Here is a 20,603-nt window from a genome sequence, read left to right on the forward strand (position 1 = left end):
CAAAGATGTAAAAGTTATTAATGAAATGGACATGTCCCCATATGTTGACCTTCATTGCGACAACAAGAACATTTTTTGGGTTTATTCAAAATTGGTTGATCCATTTCGTTATGGATTCGAGTAGTAGTTGGTCTTCTTGATGTCTCCTGTCGCATTTATGGATTTAGTACAAAATTTGGACCATTATACGTAGACAAATAATCTTCATTTAGTAGGGGATGAAATTGAACTTGATAAGTCTTATTTATGGTGTCGAGGCTATAAACATGATCGATAATGAGAATATGCACAAACAACTATGAGATGATGACAATGGAGACAATTTGCTTGAAGTAACCACAATCACACCACATTCTTTTAATCTGGCATTATATAAAATTGGTTGATGAAAATATTGGTGGGGGATTGATATCTCTTGCACATTGAATTCTAAAATTTCTCGATTATACCAATAGGCATGACAAAATGTCGATTGTTGTTGATTGTTTTGAAGAACGATAATATTGTCTTTTAGATACTGATGATCTGCTCTTAACATGGACTTGAATTTCACTCCTCGTTCAACAAACCATGATTGTATCCTTTGAAATGTTATTTTGATTAGAGTACATATGGGTAATGAACGTGCTTTCTTTAGCAATGAGTTCATACATTCAACAAGATTTGCCATTTACCTCCATGAAAATCCTGAGACCATTATTGTAAATTTTTTTTATCAATCTATGTTGTTGTTGTTGTTAGGAGAAGTTGTTCTTTCATCTCTTGTGTATTCAAGAAATGCGTTTTCTAAACTTCAAATTTTTTATGTGATTGTACGTTTGATCTATTTTAATGTTTGAGTTAATCTTTTTTTAAAAAAATTAACAATTGGACGTAGAGTCTTTTTATTCAAACAAGTATAAAATATCTTATGTAATATTCTCTTTTCCTACTCTTTAAATTATTTGTTATTAAAACAAATGATTTTAATTGAACTTTGATCTTAAAAAGAAAAAGAAATTAAAAGTACAATTTTTATTAACAAATCAGTTCAGTTCTTTGAATATTGTTCAAACATAATTATTTCCTTGCACGGTTCTAACACGATAAAAAATTCTATCAAAACTATCAAAGAAAAGTAAAACAATAATAAATTAAAAGAGAAAAAAAATAGAAGACGGAAGAAATAAATAACTTACCTTGTGTTTGAATATATAATTTCATGATTTCATGAGACATTGAAATATATTGAATTTGAATATTTTTTCATTTCAAATTTTTCATTTTTAAATTTTTGCTTTGATAATAAAATTTATATTTATTTAATTTTAAATTTTTTTCATTTGAATAAAATATTTTAATCACCACCTAATTCGAAAAAAAAATTATTTAAATTTCAAACTATTATTGATAATAAATAAAATATATTGTGCTTTTAGTCAATTTTATTTTATATTATTTTTTACTCAATTTATGAATACATTTTTTAATCGGTAATGACAAAACTTGTTATTGATATATGACTAGGATTGTTTTATATTAAAAAAAAAACTCTGACTAATATAATAGGAGAAATAATAAAAATGTACGGTAAAAATAGCAAAAATATTCTAAAAGTTTAAATAGAAAATATCTCTTATTAAAATGAATAAAATAACGTAAGAAAAAAGTAAAATTAGTAGTTCCAACAATGTCTTAGTAGACAAATATTTAAAACTCCAATCAAAATTGAGTTGAACAGATAATATATAAAGAGAAAATAGTATAAAAAATTTCAAATTCTTATTTTGGAGTGAAATTTAAAATTTTCATTTTGAGTAATGTAGTTACTCTCATAAAATTTTAAAATTTTAATTTTTTATAAAAGTTATTATCCAAATAATATATTTTATCATAAAATATTTCAAATTTGTTACAAAAATAAATGTAACATTTGAAAAATATTTCTTCCTTCAAGACAAGCATTATAATAAGAATGATTTGTCACTTCTCCTAAAAGTGAAAATAAGGCTCTACGAAAATATCACTATTGTGACAAGAACAATAATTTTGAAATTCAAATTCTAGAAGTAGATTACTGGACAGAATTGGTTCATGTTTTCCATACTTCAGGACATTTTTCATGCTGCTCTCACATTTTTCATGTCTATTCTTCTCCCTTTACTTGGTTTGCTTCGGCTAAAGAATTCCATAGGCTCCAAATAAGCTTGAATGATTTCAAATTGTTCATTAAGTCCACATTGTTATAACTTATTGGGCTTAATAGGCCCAACTACTAAAACTTATTATTAATAAATATTTTACAAATAAAAGGAAAAGATAAATCCTCAATATTTATGAGTTCAAGAAATGCAAAATAAAGAAATAAAACAATTATTTTCGTGAGAAAAAAACATCTTTTATCATATTCTTGTTATCTTCTTTGGAATGTTGTATTCTTGCTCTTTTTCTACATTTTTACTCATGGTAAGCTAGTTTACTCTTTTGTTGGTGGCTTCTTCTCATGTATGGTTGCTTTGGCGGGGCTACTTTGGGGCACCTTATCAATTATAATAGATATTTTTCTAATTAAAAAAATACAGAAAATTATTACCATCACGTTCATCTTAAAATTATATATTGAATATGATTATTCTTAGTTATATATTGCTTAACTTAAAATTTGTATTTGTTTAATATGGAACTTTATATCCATACTTGAATCCAAGCCGTATATTGAGTATCAAAGTTTGATAATTTGTTCTAGTATTAGTATTGATAAAATACATAAAGTTATTGTTGAATCAAGGTAGAGAATCTCTTAATTCAAACGTATTTCTAGTTGCAACTGTAATATTCAAAAAATATAGCATAAAACTATATCAAGAGTAATTACATATATGATATTATAAAAGAGTTATAAGCGGAAATATAAAGTGGAACTTACAGTCATCCAAAAACAACCATAAATTTCAAACTTTATATACAACTGGATAACCAAATCTATGCACAAATACTAATATAAAGTTAACTATACTAATATGCTCCACTGACAGCTCATCTCCCTCTGCTTACACCTACATGATGATCATTGCAAAACAAAGAACACAACCACATACAAGACAAACACAAAAAGAAGGGTAAGCTAGATATATAAAGATTCAAACATTGGTATAATAGACAACCATAATCAATTAAGGCATATGAACTAACTAACTATCAACATCCTAAACATGTTATGACTTAGACTTGACCGTTCGGACTTAGAATGATTGTCGAGCTATGGCGGGTTGTGCACTCGTGGTAGCCTCTACTGCTCTGCAAAGTCATTGCCAATGGGTTTCACCCTACCACACTCACGAGGTTATTCTGTTCCGGGCCTTGAGGCATACTGGAAGCCCCCAAGACTAAGACCTCCTGCTACTTCTCACCACATGTGCCAAATGAAAGACCATTGGAGTTCAGGATAACCCCCAAGATTGAACTTCCTACAATCATTCTAAACATACATGAATCTCACCTAGAGATTCCACTTTGGAACTTTACCTTCACCACTTGGAAATATACTCATGATCTAATCAATTACCTACCATAATACACATTCATACATGCTTCACAATGGATCCCAAAACTTCATTTAAATCAAACTAGAATAAGGAATTAAAGAGTAAACTAAAACTTGAACCAGTCGCTCAACACATACCCTCGCTAAGCGAAACCCACCAAAAAGTGGACTAGACCCTCAACTCACTCGCTCAGCACATCCATTCGTTATCCGAATAAAACTGACAGTGCTCCCAGACCCCAACCATTCGCTCAACGCATCCTCTCGCTGAGCAAAAATCCTCAGACAGAAAACCAACCTCTACAAGCACTCGCTGAGCGAATCCACTCACTGAGCGAATCCACTCGCTATCCGAATAAAACTGACAGTACTCCCAGACCACAAGAATTCGATCAGCGCACCCTCTCGCTAAGCGAAAGTCCTCAGACAGAAAATCCACCTCTACAATCACTCGTTGAGCGAATCCACTCGCTTAGCGAGTCTGCATAATCTGCAGCACCAAATCTGCAGAATTATGCAACCTACTCCAAATTTACCAATTCCAACTATTTTTCTCAACTTCTAACCCTCCTAGATTGTATTATACACCTAATTAGACTTGAACAATTGTTCCTAAACCTTACTAACATCAATCTAAAGAGTTTTCTAACCCTATTCTACTTCAAAACCTCCAAAACATTAACTTATAGACCTAAATCTCATTCTACCCCTTTTGTCACATTTTTTTATCAACTTAGTAGTTCTCACAAGTCACAAATGACTTAACTAAACTATTAGAACTGACCATTTGAGCCACTAATCCCTAATTCTCATTTTCACCACTCCACTTCCTCAAAATGAACTTAAACATCTCAAGATAACTCTATTCATACACAGTCAACATTATCACATACACTGTCACATAATTCTCACATTTCATATTACCAAAACAAATCAATTTCTCACCTAATACAATTCAAAATACCAGTTCATGATTTATCACTAAAAAACTATCAAATTTCATCATACTCTTATACCATAAAAAAAGATTTCAGCTCAAACAATTCAAGATTTAACTTCTCCACAACATACTCTAGAAATTATAAAATTAAAGAGTTTACTAGCTTCCCTTACCTCTAGCAAACTCGCACCAGTCTAGAAAATACCCCGACTGTGACTTGCACCATAAGGAATCTCTAAAAAATCCTACAAATCACCGAGTGGTGATAGAAGAGAACCTTTAGAACCTAATTTGAGTAAGAAACTTAAAGAAAAGAACTCTTGATCCATGCAAATAGGATCACTTCGTAGGATCAAGAACCCTAGACACTAGAGAAAAGGGTTAACCGCTTACCCGCTCGATTCACCCAAATGATCGATCAAATTTGTATCTCTTGACGCAGTGATCGCCTAAGTATTTCCTGATCGTCGAACAAATACTCCAAGATTAAGAAAAGTTAGAGAGATGTGAGAGAGAATAGTGTTTTGGTGAGATAGAAATATTTTAGATAATGAATCGAGCTTTAGAAAATTCTATTTATATTATAAAATTATTTTATAATAAAATACTCGGTCTCATTATTTTAGTACACATATCTACTCTGATACTCTATTTTCTAGGTTCTTACGGCAACAATGTTGGACATTTAATAATTTTACACATAAAGGAATTTTTTTAACAAATTGTATTTTAGTGCTTTAAAATATGACAAGTAATAAAATTAAAACAAAATAATAATCTATGCCTATATATAAAGAGATTATTTTCATTTTTTTTCTAATTTTACCCTTTAAATAATTTTTTTATTAATATTAAATTACTGTTTGTTTAAATTTAATTGTTTTTTATTTTACCAATTTTAAATTTAAATATTATTTAATTAAAAAACAAAATAAATAAAAACTACTTATAAAAAATTATAAATATTATTTATATTCAATTTTATAAATTAAAAAAATTATTATTATTATTTTTTGTTATAAAAAAGTGATTACACGTGCACATAATATATCTGTTTTCAATAATAATAATAATAATAATAATAATAATAATAATAATAATAATAATAATAATTATTTTATTTAAGTTCTAAGTTAAAAAGGAGTTAAAACTAGTCATATAACTAAAACTAATATCTCAGAATAATTAAAAATATCATTTAAAGAAAATGTTTAAATATATTTTTATTCCTTAACTAAAAGTTAAATTGGAATTGATTCTTATTAAAAAAAAATAGTTTCTTTGGTTTCCAGAAAAGCATTAAACTTAGTTCATCCCTCCCAATGACGTCAAATTTTGTCCACGTGGTAAATGATATTTCATTAAGATATTTGATATATATATATATATATATATATATATATATATATATATATATATATATATATATATATTCTAATACATTTTTTCTAAATGTTAAATTTTAATTTGTTTAAATGACTTTTTTTTTAAATGTAGAGTTGTTAAGACAAATTTATACGAGGGAAATAAGAAAATCTAGCATATAATCAAACATACTAGTTAAATGAATTAACAACGAGAAAGAAGATACAACGAGGTACTCTTGTATGATGGAAATAACGTCAATGAATTAGACTCATTGATGGAACATTTATGAAGTTTTTGTTAATAACGTCAATGAATTAGACTTATAGATGTTATCTCTAATGTAATAATAAAATCCTATGGTGGTATTTATTGAAACAGAAACAATACAAGGTAGAGAAGGAGTGAAAACTCATAATAGAAGAATGAATAAATAACACTTTATTATAACAACGTTGCATGGTTTATATACATGCCGAAATGTAGTGACTGAAATAACAGAAAGTGTTTACAAGTAAATCAGAACTTGAATTATGCAGACATTACTTTCCCTTAATTCAAGTCACTAAGTGACACAACTCAAACTTCCTTTCGCATGGTTTCAAACTTATCATACGCCAGGGTCTTTGTAAACAAGTTTCCCCATTGCTATGCAGTTTTACAATAAGAGAGTTCAATTTTTCCTCTATTCACCATATTCCTGAAGAAGTGATATTTTACTTCTATGTGTTTACTTCTCCCATGACTCACAGGATTCCTAGCCAAATTAATGACAGAAGTATTGTCCATTCTCAACTTTACTGGACTCTCCCTTACAACCTTTAATTCAGCAAGCAACTCTTTGAGCCAAACTCCTTGGCAAGCGGCATAACACTCTGCAATATATTCTACTTCATAACTTGACAATGCAACAACTGATTGCTTCTTAGAGCACCACGAGATTGGTGCCCCATTCACAAAGTAGATGTATCCTGAAGTACTTTTCCTCTCAACTGTATCTCCCCCGTAATCTGAGTCACAAAAACCTGTGTGCTCTAAACCATTTTTCTGACTTCCATAAGGAAACAATATCCCATAATCTGGTGTGCCTTTGATGTATCTCAGGAAACGCTTAGCAGAAAGCATATGACTCTTCTTAGGTTGACACATAAATCTACTTATCAGACCAACACATAACATCAACTCTGGTTTGCTATTACACAGAAAACGCAATGATCCCACTATTTGCTTGAACCTTGTCTCATTTACCTCCTCTTCTACTTCGTCCCTTCTCAATTTCACATTCACCTCTAAAGGACTTCTGGCAGCATTGCATTGATGCATTTTAAACCTCTCTAGTAGCTCCTTTACGTACTTTCGCTGATGCATAACAAGACCAGTAACCGAATGAGTAAATTCCATTCCCAGGAAATAACTAAGTTTTCCTAGATCTGTCATCTCAAAATCAATTTTCATCAATTTCTTGAACTCTTCTATATCTTCCAAGCTCGATCCAGTCACCAAAAGGTCATGTACATACAAGCAAATGATCAACAAATTTTCTTCTGAACTTTCTTTCACATAAACTCCATGTTCCACTACACATTTCTCAAAACAGTGATTGAGAAAGGAAGAATCAATCTTCTTATTCCAGGCTTTGTGTAAAGTCCCGGCAACTCACACTCGCACACTTTCCGGGAAAACTTCCCAAAAGGTCACCCGTCCCATAATTACTCCAGGCTAAACACGCTTAACCATGGAGTTCTTATGAGTCAGGCTTCCGAAAAGCAAATGCATTTGGTGATATGAGTAGCCAAATCAATCCCTTTAAGCTATCCTTCAACTGTATAGTCCCATACCTATACAGTCTCCAAATCCCTCTCATTCCGGTGTATGTTCGATTCGTCCATGTGCCTTCCACTCGAAGCCTGCCAGGAGCCGCACCTTGTCTGTGCCCCCTGCACCATGCCTCTTGCACCGGCGTCACTCCCCGCCCTCGTCTCAGTGCCCGGGTGTCACATGCCCACCAGCTTCCGTCTGGTTCGTCCTCGAACCACACCGTACTGGGAGAGGCTAGGCTCTGATACCATTTGTGGGGGCAGTCGATGGTCCCTGTGAGTTGCCGGGACGTTATAGATGGTATCAGAGCCTAGCCTCTCCTAGTACGGTGTGGTTCGAGGACGAACCAGACGGAAGCTGGTGGGCATGTGACACCCGGGCACTGACGAAGGCGGGGAGTGATCGTCGGTGCAAGAGGCATGGTGCAGGGGGTACAGACAAGGAGCGGCTCCTGGCAGGCTTCCAGTGGAAGGGACACATGGATGAATCGAACATACACCGGAATGAGAGGGATCTGGAGACTGTATAGGTATGAGACTATACAGTTGAAGGATAGCTTAAAGGAATTGATTTGACTACTCATATCACCAAAATGCATTTGCTTTTCGGTAGCCTAACTCATAAGAATTCCATGGTTAAGCGTGCCTAGCCTGAAGTAATTCTGGGATGGGTGACCTTCTGGGAAGTTTTCCCAGAAAGTGTGCGAGTGAGGACAAAGCACACTGGAAAGCCTGGTGCTGATCTGTGGGGGTAGTCAATGGTCCTTGTGAGTTGCCGGGACGTTATACTTTGGGTGTTTGTCTTAAGCCGTAAATAACTTTCTGTAGTTTACACACCTTATCCCCCTTATCTCTCTCTGAATCTAGGAGGTTGTTGGACGTAGACTTCTTCTTCCAATGACCCGTACAGAAACGCAAATTTAACATCCAGCTAAAATATCGGTTATCTCCTAGCACATGCAACCGCAACAACCAAACTATGGTTTCTTATCTCGCAACATGTGCAAACACTTCATCAAAATCAACTCTTTTTCTTTGCAAAAAGCCTCTAGCCACGAGCCTTGGTTTGTACTTCGAAACGGTGCCATCTAGATTTAGTTTCTTCTTGAAAATCCATTTAACGCCAATACACCGCTTTCCAGGTGGAAGATCTACCAACCTCCACGTGTTGTTTCTCTCAATTGATCTGAGTTCCTCCATCATTGTATTTCTCCACATTGATTGCTTCAAGGCTTCATCCGCATCCACCGGTTCTGCTCCAACCATCAGAGCTATATGAACTAAGATCCCTTCTTCATCAATCTCTGCATCCGAATACACCTCATAATCAGAAAATCTAGATGGCTTTACCATTTGTCTCCTTGATCTTTGAGATGCATCCCTCGACTCAGTGCTACTGTTAAAGATGACCTTAGCTCTTTCCTGTGCGAAATCATCAATAACTCCATGTACCAATATCTTCTTCGAGTTTGTATGCATGTGATCCTAGTCCCAGCCTTCCTTCTCCAATACGATCACATCTCTACTTATGATCATCTTCTTTTTCATCGAATCATATAATTTGTATGCCTTGCTAGCATGATACGCCACAAACACCATTGGCTCACTTTTATCTTCCAATTTGGTCTGCCTCTGATATGCAACATGAGTGAATGCTAGTGAACCGAATACTCTTAAATGCTTCACAGATGGCTTTGCTCCCGCCCAGATCTCCAACGACACTTTTCCTTCAATATGTTTAGTGGGACACCTGTTGAGAAGATAAGCAACTGTCGAGACAGGCTCAGCCTAAAAACTTCGTGGCAAATTCTGCTCTTTGATGAGACACCTGGCCATATTCATGATGGTGCAGTTTCTTCTCTCCACCAAACCATTATGTTGAGGCGTATACGATGCTGTAACTTCATGCTTTATTCCTTTGTTCTGACAAAAGTCTTCAAAAACGTGTGAAGTGAATTCTCCTCCACCATCGGTTCTAAGAATTTTCAGAACCTTCCCACTCTCACTTTCTACACAAGTTACATATCTCTTGAAAACCTCCAAAGCTTCACCTTTTGTCTTGATCACATACACCCATATCATCCTATTGTACTCATCCACAAAAGTGATGAAGTATTTGTTGCCCGCCAATGATGGTACCTCAAACGGGCCACAAACATCTAAGTGACTTCCAAACACTGTTTCGATCTCATTTTAATTTCTGACTCGAAAGGTTTCCTGGATTGCTTGCTTGCAAAACAAGATTTACATGCATCAACTGGTAAAGAAACGTGTGGCATACTTGACACCATGACCTTTTCCTCAAGTTTCTGCAGATCTCTAAAATTTAAATGATCGAAACGCAGATGCCACACCCAGCTCTCTTCAATCTTCACAACAGACAAACACTGCAAATTTTCTACTACATCTAGACACACTTAAAAGTCTTATTCTTCAAAATCTTGCTGGTCAAGATCAGCCTCCTGGTGTTGTCAAACAAGTCAAATTTGTCATGATTTCCCATGATCACCATGTATCCTCTTTCTACCAGTTGTCCAATGCTGAGAAGATTACATTTCATATCAGGCACGAACAGCACACTGAAAATATTTCTTGTGAACCATTCTCCCTGTTGATGATCACATCACTCATTCCTTCAACCATCAGTGTATTGTCATCTGCAAACTTGACTTTGCTCTTCTTCGTATCATCAAAATTAACCAGCCACTCTCTATTGCACATCATGTGATTCGAGCAACCTGAGTCTAATTCTTCCTGTGCAAGGTGAGCCTCTTTGCTTTGAAGCTTTTTCTTTTTCTTTCCTTTGCCTGAGAAACATTTATATGAGAAATGCCTGAAGTTATGGCAGTTGAAACACTCAATGTTTCTTTTATCTTTCTTCTTCGAACTCTTTTCAAATTTACTTTTCTTCTCTGTTGAATCAAATCTTTCATCTGGTTCATCTGCACTACTAATTTCTTTCTTCCACTTTTCTTTTCCTAGTCTCCCTTTCCACTTCTTAAATTTCCTTTTCTCATCGCTCTTGAAATGCTGCACCTTCAGAGCTTGCTCATCATTCTTGACAGGATTCCTATCCAACAATCTCATTTCATGCGCTTCTAGAGAACTTTGTAGTTCCTCTATCTTCAACGTTTCAAGACCTCTGGATTCTTCTATTGCAACAACGATGTATTCAAATTGTTAAGGTAAAGATCACATTATCTTCTCCACTATCATGAGGTCGCTGATAGATTCACCACAGCCTTTCATTTGATTAGTAAGTGTCAAGATTTTATTGAAATAGTCACTAACCTTGTCATTGTCCTCCATTTGAAGAAGTTTATACTGTCTCCTTAACATTTGAAGTTTCACTTTCTTTATTTTTTCTCCTCCAGCATGACAGTGCACAAGGATGCTCCAAGCTTCTCTCACCGTAGCCATATTTTGTATTTTTTTCAACAACGAAACAAGACCTTCATCTCTCACTCGACCTGCTCCAATTATTGTTTGTGAGAACAAGGAATCTTGTAGCAGGAATATCAGCCATGTCATCTTCTCTTTCTTGCCCAAGAACGATCTTCTTGCCCACCTTCCAAACGTTTCAACCACCCTCTTCAACCACCGCAGTGTCAACATGAAAGGAGAATTGAAACACACCCAGGTCTCTTCAACCTACGCTGTGGATACCATTATTGAAACAGAAACACTAAAAAGTAGAGAAAGAGTTTGCTATGCTAGCACAAGGAGTGAAAACTGAGAATAGAAAATGAATAAGATTTAGTGTCGCCGGAAGGAACTGACTAAATTTATTGCTTTTCAAAATATTAAAACCAAGCATAATCAAAATTTAAAAAACATGGACCAATTCTAATTTTAAATTATTTTTTAAAAACTAAAAACAACTTTAAAATAATTATAGAATAATAAGCCAAAAACATCCAAACATCGTATTCCAGCTGAAACCATTGTATAAAATTAAATAATTATATGTTTTTATTTCAAAATTTTACATTTCATATCAGTATTACTTCACTTTTTAATGCTTGAAGAAAACTGATGATAATAAATTTCAATAAATGTTTTTTATGATAACATCTCTTTAGTTTATATTTAAAACTCAATTTTGTTTATGTGCATATATTTTAGATGAATATTTACTATAAATATTAAAAAATATATAAGTTTAAGGAATCCGAAATATAGCACTTAATCTAGATATTTACACGATTAATTTTGTATTAACCTTTCAAATGAATCCATGGTAGTAGGTTTAAGTCCATATGTGCGGCTTGTATAAGGGTGAAGAGGCTAATAATAATTGAGCATGTTGTGGATACATAATGGAGTAGGATAGACTGAGAGTGTGGTTCAAATTGCTGATTGAGATACTTAATAATGTGTCCCTCCTTTAAGTATGGATGAAAGTAGATTCAATTTTTTGGTCAATTCTTTCCAATATATGTGGTATGAAAAATCATTCAATTTTGTGAATATTGTTTCAATTTGTTTTTCATTTTAATAAGAAATTTTTATATTAATTAATATGAATAATATTTGATTCTTTTTTAAATTAAATAGGAGATCTTGATAGATATATAGGTATTTTTTTCAGTTTCATTTTCAAACTTTTCTATTTTAAATTATTAAAATATTTTTAATTTTTTTAAATGATATATAAAACTCTTATAAACTTAGTTTTACCAAACAAATTTTATTATTTTATTTAATTTTTAATTATTATTTATTATTCTTATTTAAAATTTTATATTGTTATAATTTTGTTTAATAGGAAGGAAAATGTATATTTTGAATACTTGTTAATGTCATATTGTTTTGTACGTTTTTTATTTTTATAAAATGTTATTAAATTAATATTAGAATAATAAATGATAATTGCAAGATATATTGGTTTTGGATGACAATGAAATTAAAATTTCGTACAGTTATACATGAAGATGAATTTTTAGTTAAAAATAAAAATAAAAAATAAAATGGTAAAACATGTAACCTTCTCTTACTTTACTTTTCTATTTAGGAATTTCTAAATTTTGATTTAAATGAGATACATTTATAGTTTATGTAAATTTATGTTAATATATTTGTATGTGATTTCATAATTTTTTAATTATTTAAAGGAGAATTTTTTTTATTGTAAATTAAATTATTAATGTTTATAATTTTAATTTTTTATTAGTAATTATAACGAAGTAATTTAATATAAAAGATTATTTTTTAATTAATTTTATCAAAAATATTAACTAAACAATTAAAGATTTAAAAAATATTTATAAAATTAAGTATATTTTTAATATATAAGTTAATATAAAAAACATAATTAAAAAGTTAATTTTTTATGAAATTGACCCATTCTTTTTCCTTTTAATAGAAACAAAATTTTACTAAAAATATAAAAATGTAAAAATAAAAGATAAAAGAGAAAACGAAAAATATACATAACTAAAAATAATTTTACTATTAATTGTCACTTATGACTGAAATCAAGACTAGTAAAAACGCATAACACATATTAGCAATGTCAAGACCTATAAAAAGAATTTTTATAAACGAGTTTCATTGTTTTAAAACATACCATTTCTTTAAAAATCACTTTTCTAGAGTCATCTCCTTTCTCTCTAAGGGTTCTTGCACCTTGTTCATCTGTTTGAAGATCAGATACCACCTGTGTGATCCTTGCATTGAGATCTTCAAGTTTGTCTAATCAATTTCTCAAATAGAATAAGTCACTTTTCTACCATTTTCTCTAATTTCACGTTCTTCAGTTCATATGGAGTTTCTCTTTGTCGCATGTATGGTCTAAGCTTTCTCTTAGGTTCTCTACTAATTAGTGGTTCTAATGGTATACCTTGATCATGTTTCCGTGATCTGTAGGTGTTGTTTGGTCTCTTTGAGTTGAGGGAGCAGAGTAGGGTTCTCTAGAGGTAGTTGGAGTTTTTAAGAGGTAAGGGATGTAAGATTCAAGAAATAAGGAGTCTTAAAAATAAAGAAGTTTTGAGACTTTGTTTTTTTATTGTTTGGAAATTAGTGTTTCTGAATGTGTTAGAACATACTTGTTATGTTATTTCTTTATTTTTATATTTTTGCCTAGGGAAAAAAGGGTCTTTTATCTTAATTTAATTGGTGTAGAAACTAATTAAGGGGTGATTTAGTGTTTAGAATTCCTAGAAACTCTAAATCAAAGAGAGAAAACATAGAAAGCGAGGAGATTGATGTTTTGGGAGAAGAAGAGAGAGAGCGACAAGAAACTCTTAGTATAAAGGAAGATTGATGGTATTTTGGGGTTGTAGATAAAGCCTTATGATTGGCCAAGGTGTGGGGGAACTTACCTTTGTTTGTTATGGTTGTATGCTATATGTGTTCTTGATTATCTTGATTGGTAGTTCTTATTTTGATTCATGTGTATATGATTATGATTGTTTGTGGTTATTATTGGATAAGAGTTTGTGTGTGAATAGGCATAGGGTTTACATAATATTTGTGACGAGTTTTCTCTATGAATGTGTGTATATATATATATATATATATATATATATATATATATATATATATATATATATATATATATATATATATGTTTTGTTGGGTTATCTCAATAAAGGGTTTAATGCTAAGGGTGAACAAAGGTATGATGCTTTGGGGTTTCTATGCAAATGTAAGTGTTAAGTGTTGGGTTATTGGGCTCACTTCCTATGTGGAGAGTAGGCCAAATAATGTGGACCATTATGTCTCATTTTGTTTTGAGTGGAGATTGGTCAGATTAGTAAGGCATATTAGAGTCATTTGAAGAGAGAGAAAAGTGGGAAGAAGCCATTCCCGCATAACATAAAACCTACACTGTTGTTTTCGTTGTTGTGAAGTCGTTCACCGTTGAATCGTGCTGATTTTTGAACAATGGGTTCCAAACGTATGGTTCTTCATTCTTACCGTTCGGATCGTCAATCGGAGGTCTAGTTTGGGAGAAAACAACCTCGCATCAACAACTCTATTTTGGAGAATTCATAAAATCTACACGGGTGTTGTCGTCGTTGTGAAGTCGTTCACCGTTGGATGGACCTGATTTTTTGACAGTGAGTTCAAACGTATGGTTTTTCTTTCTGATTGTTTGGATCGTCAATCAGATGTCTAATTGGAAGAAAACAGCCTCGCATCAGCAACTTTGTTTCGGAGAATTTTCATCTTCTTGGTTCTCATTTGTAAGCATTATGCTTAGTTAGTTTGACTTATTGAAAACCCTATTTGGTTTTTTTATCACAAACTCTTTTACACCCTATTATTGGGGGTATAACATGTCAATGATTGGATCTGGATGATTCAAGTGATGTATTATATGTGTTTGAGTATGTTTACATGGGTATGTGATGCTTGAATGCATGTATGATGTGTTAACTATGTTTTCACATGATCTACGGTTGATGTATGTATGTTTGAATGCTTGAATGATGTCCAGGATGTGTTTCGATTCGACAATAATTGATTATCATTAGTTATAATCGATTATCTACGCGTTGGTTTTTAGTGTGGTTTCAGGAATAATCGATTATATGGGATGATAATCGATTATCTCTTCCTGTGTGATGTTTCTGGGTGAATTTCATTGAGATAATCGATTATCTTAAGTGATAATCGATTATCACAGTACATTTTGGTGAAAAATAGTGAATTTGATGAAGAATGGATGTGAACCAAGCTTGAGGAGCTGTGCAACATGATGATAATCAGAGATTAAGGTTAGTGGTTATGTTTACGATATGTTTGACTTGTGGTTGAGAGTGGAGCATGAGTAAGTGTTGGGATGTAGCTGAGTATGTGATTGATTAACATAAGAGTGGAAGATAAGTCTACTTGTTGTACCTCATAAATCCTAGTTCTATTTGTGGATAAGTACTTCCTTTTACCTTGTGTGCATTGAAACGAGATGATCTATAGGGGAGGCTATATGTGGGTTGTAGGAGCGGTTATAGTCAGTCAGGTAGGGTACAAGACTGAGATGGACTCTTTCCACTATGCTATTATGGTACGGTGATGCTCATGGTGTTGTTCATGATTGGGATAGTCATGATGGTGGTGTATCTATGAAGATGATCATGTTACTTGAGATGTTCCATGTTATGTTATGTTGATGGTGGTGTTACTATAATGGTTATAGTACGTAGTTAGCATGGATGCTAATGAGTGGATAGACTAAGGGTCTATGTTAGTAATGACATCAAGGGTTAAAGATCAAGGATCGATGATCAAATTTTATGGGCTTAATATCTCTGATGATCCCTATTTTCGTTAGGTGTGATCGATTTGGTCCTAGTTTTTTTTTTATGTTCAAGGTTGTCCTAAAGAATGTAATTTTTGTTCAATTTAGTCCTTTTTGCAAACGACGTTTAAATCGTTAACGACAGACAGTCCAGGTGTGCACAAGACTAATGAGATGACATTTAACTACTACCATGTCACCATTTTCTTCATCCTTCTGCCCAATAAGATACTGAAACCCTACCCTAGCGCTACGACCGAACCCTAACGCCACCGCCGCCACAAACCTCATCCAAAGTCATCATGCCGTCGTGAAGCCGCGCCTGCAGAGAACCATGGCAGCCATCACGCGCAACCTTCATGGCCAACACCATCAAAGTCGCGATCTCCCCCAATTCACGAAACTCTCTTAGGCCACCGCATTACCCAGATCACCTTCGCACCTCCGCCATCACAGGATTTTCTCAAGCCACCACTGCCAGCATCTCGTACCTGCAAATCAAACACAAGCACCCAGAAATAGAGAAAGCTCAATCGCACCACCCAAACCGCTAAGTCTTCACCGTTAATAATGTTGCAACCCACCCTAATCTTGAACTCCATTCGAATCTTCATTCTCACACATCATCCATGAATCATCCAAATCGAGAGCTTCATCCTCAGCGTGACAATCCTTGTTGCCGTCGCGCAAAGCTCCAGGGCCATCATCTTCTCCAACCTGCAGAGAACCACAACGAAATCCAAAAAAATCCTAAATCAAAGAAACTCGCTGCTTGCCTCCACCGGCCACCATGAGTGCTTTCTTACACAACTAGGTTCGTCTTCTTAATGCTACCATGAGACGCACAATTCGCGAAATTATCCTCCATTGAAGCAAAACCGCGAGCAATGTTTTCCTTCTTCTCGCGGCGCAGGCGCAGGAAGGTTTTCCCCCAAATGCAGAACCTTAATTTTGGGCTGAAGGTTGAAAAAGATTGTGACGTGACACAAGTTAAATGCCATCTCATTAGTCTTGTGCACATCTAGACTGTCTGCCGTTAACGATTTAAACGTCGTTTGCAAAAAGGACTAAATTGAACAAAAATTACATTCTTTAGGACAACATTGAACAGAAAAAAAAAACTGGGACCAAATCGAACACACCTAACGAAAATTGGGACCACCAGGGGTATTAAGCCAAGTTTATGCATCGGGGATCAAGGATCGTGTAATTAAGTATGATTGAATTGTTTATGTTAGAAGATTAGGAATCTTATTGTTATTACTTCTATGTATGAGGTGTTTGATTATGGTTGATATAATCAAAAGATATGTATCTTGTTTTGTGTTTGATTATGGTTGGTATAATCAAAAGATATGTATCTTGTTGTGTGTTTGATTATGATTGATATAATCAATATGTATGTATCTTGTTGTTATGATTGTTTTATTAGTAGCTTACCCCAGACATGTTTGTGTTTGTGTGTTTGGGAATGAAATTATCGGCGATGATTGTATAATGTGTTATACATGAGCAAATAATGTTACAAATGTTCCAAAAGCGTGATTGACTCGAGAGAGGATGGGGAATAACCTTGGATTCATTTAAAGCTATTTTGTTTTACAAGTTAATAATTGGAGTATTTCCTTTGTTGTTTTAGTACTCGAAATAATGTAATTGGATAAGGTTTTCTTTAAGTATGTTTTCGCACTATGATAAATTTTGAATTTTATCAATTTTTAATAACCTGTGACATCTCAAAAAACGGGGTGTTACGAGGGAAGCTAAAGTTAATTTATATTTTAGTTATTTAATATGAAAGAATATTTGGTAGTTTATAAAACTGATGCATGTTGATAATTGTGTTAAAATGGTTGTTATTGAGTTTGGAGTGTTTTTGAAATGGTGGTTATTCGTTGAATGATGTTAATATGTTTTGTTGATTTTGTTTAGAACTGATTCTAGTTATGAATGTTGTTGTTGAATTGTTAGTAGTATCAAGTGAGTTGTTATGTTAAGAATAGATAGTTTGGTTTTAGTTGCAAGTCTTTATTTTTAGTAAAAAGAGAGGTTTTAATAGGTGTTTTTCCTGTAAAACTGGTTGGATGAAGAAAACAAAGGTTTGGGGACAGTTTTTAAGTCATTTAAGACTTGTTCAAGTGGTAAAATTAGTAAAATCTAGTGTGGAGTTCAATAGTGGACTCGTGAGTGGGTATTTGCATGTTTTTGTCCGTGGTGAATTTCTAAAGCAGTGGTTTTAGAGAGAAACCTGAAGTTTGGGGTTGGTGTCTAGGCCATTTAAGACTTGTATAGCCTTTTTGTTCAACTAAATCTGAAGTAAAATGTTTAGAATATGATATATGAGTTTTAGTTGTAGATTGATTGGTTAAACCTTGATTCCTTACCAAAACATCAAATTGGTATCTAATTTAAGTTATAGACATGTATTTGAATCATTCTCATTGTCTAGGAAGCTATTTTGATCATTTGGATAGATATTGGGGTCAAACAAAGCTAGTTTTAGAGTTGTTGATTTTCTGGTATAGGGTTGAGTGCCACCATTCCAGTGGTGTTGGGGTTCAGTTTCATGGGTGCAATATTGGTTTGTGTTCTTTGTTTTCTTATTCTTATTGACTTTTGAGTTGTATTTGGTACTTTGATAACTTAGTTGGGTTGTTTTCTGGTTCTTTTTGTGGATGTTCAGTGGAATCATGTATTTGGTATGCAATGAGGCTATGTTTATGATTAAGTATGGTGCAAACATATGGGAAACGTGTATGATGATATTTAAATGAAATGAAAAGTGTGGATTTAAGTATGATGTGAGAAAGGAATTCCAAGGAGGAATATACCAAGTTGGTTATGTTGTGTAATGTATTGAAGTATGGACTCCTGGATTGGGAAATGATCCTAACACTCTCAATAACCCTATCTCATGTAGAGATGGGTGATTATGTCGTGGAGAGTAGTAGGAGGTCCTAGTCTATGGTCACTGGTTTTGACCATAGATCTTTGACAGATTAACCTTGGTGTATGGCATTATCAGTGGTGGTTGAGGATGTGGTTATTATTATTTCTGAGCAGGTTGCTCCACCATACACAAGTGTCTAACATCAATGCATCTATCCAGATAGTAAAGTTTCAGAATTGAGGGGATTCATTTATGTGTTGCTTTATTTTAATATGGATATTATGAATATGTTTGTTACTGTTTTAAAAAGGCATGTATATTTTTTTGGTACCTTAGCTTACCCTTGTTTTTTGTGTTGTTTGTATTTGTGTATGTTTCTCTTTTGCGATGATCACATTAAATGATGTGAGATTAGGGAGAATGTCTCTTTAGTCTTTCCAGCGGGAGGTTGAGAGTGAAGCAACACCATAGATAAATTTTTGTTCTCCATGTATAAGATATTCTTCATCGAAAGTTTGTAGTTCATGGTAAGTTATCATCTATGTAATAGTTTATTTTAGTGGTTTTATACTACTAAAATGAGATATTATAAACAATATGTCCACACTTTTATATGATAGAAAATAATATAACTAAATAATAAATATAACTATTATTATAATAAAAAAATAATTATCCAAACATAAAAATAAAACTGCAGTGAAATATGTAAAAGGATTATTATGAATAATTTCTTATAGATTATATAATCTAAAATTTTTATAAGATACAGATAAAAAAAGGTAAAAAGGATAAAAGTGAGTAAAAATATCATAAAAATCAATTTCCCTTATTAATATTTATAGATTAGATATTAAAGATAAATAAATAGTAATTTTATTGGCATGTTATTGTTGTCTAACATTCCAGTATTATAAAAAGTAGAAAATATAAGACTTTTTTTTTTCTTTTATTTCTTTTTCATTTCATTTTCTCCGGATAGGTTGTTAACACCACAGGCTTTAGATATTTTCTTTTGAGATGATGTGATTCTTTGACTATATAACTCAATTTTTTTATACTAAAGTGGTGGTGGTCATGTTTGTGTGTTTGATACGTGGAAACCTCAATCTCGTTAACTTTTCTTACATTGTGACATAATTAACATTTATGTTTTGTTATTAAGTTAATTGCAGTTCTTGTATTCTTGGATGGTTGACTTCTATCTAATTTTCTACTGTCATTCTATGTTATGCTTTTGTTGTTTGGTAAAGGAAAATACAAAGGGGACTTTCATTTTCATCTTATACTTTTTCTTATGCCAATGAGATAAACACCGGGAAAAACTACTTTCTTCATTTGCATTCTTAAACAGATCAAATGGATTTGTGACAAAAGGACAGGGATAGTGGCTGTGTTCATTTAGTGAAGACCTATTTAATGATTCTAATTCCATGAGAGGAAAACCGAACTTGATAGAAACTATGAAAGAATAGGATGAACAACCACGTTACTGAATACTCGTCGTAATTTAATTATATAAACCCAACTTGATAACACGGCCAATAAAAAAAGAAAGACCATAACAAAATAGTTAAAGAAAGTTATATTAAGGCTTAATAGTACTTATGGTCCCAATTTTTGTTAGTTTTATTTGAAATGGTCCTAATTTTTTTTATGTTCAATATAGTCCTAAAGATTGTAATTTGTGTTTAATTTAATCCTTTTTACATGGCAGTTATTGGCTAACGTGAATAGGATCAGAGTTGACTAAGGATGGTCACGCCAATGAGGGCTTGACATGTGACAACCCCTTTCTTCACCCAAAAGTTAGGGTTTCAGAT

This window comes from Vigna angularis, chromosome 1 (assembly GCF_016808095.1).
Source record: "Vigna angularis cultivar LongXiaoDou No.4 chromosome 1, ASM1680809v1, whole genome shotgun sequence".
Taxonomy (NCBI): Eukaryota; Viridiplantae; Streptophyta; class Magnoliopsida; order Fabales; family Fabaceae; genus Vigna; species Vigna angularis.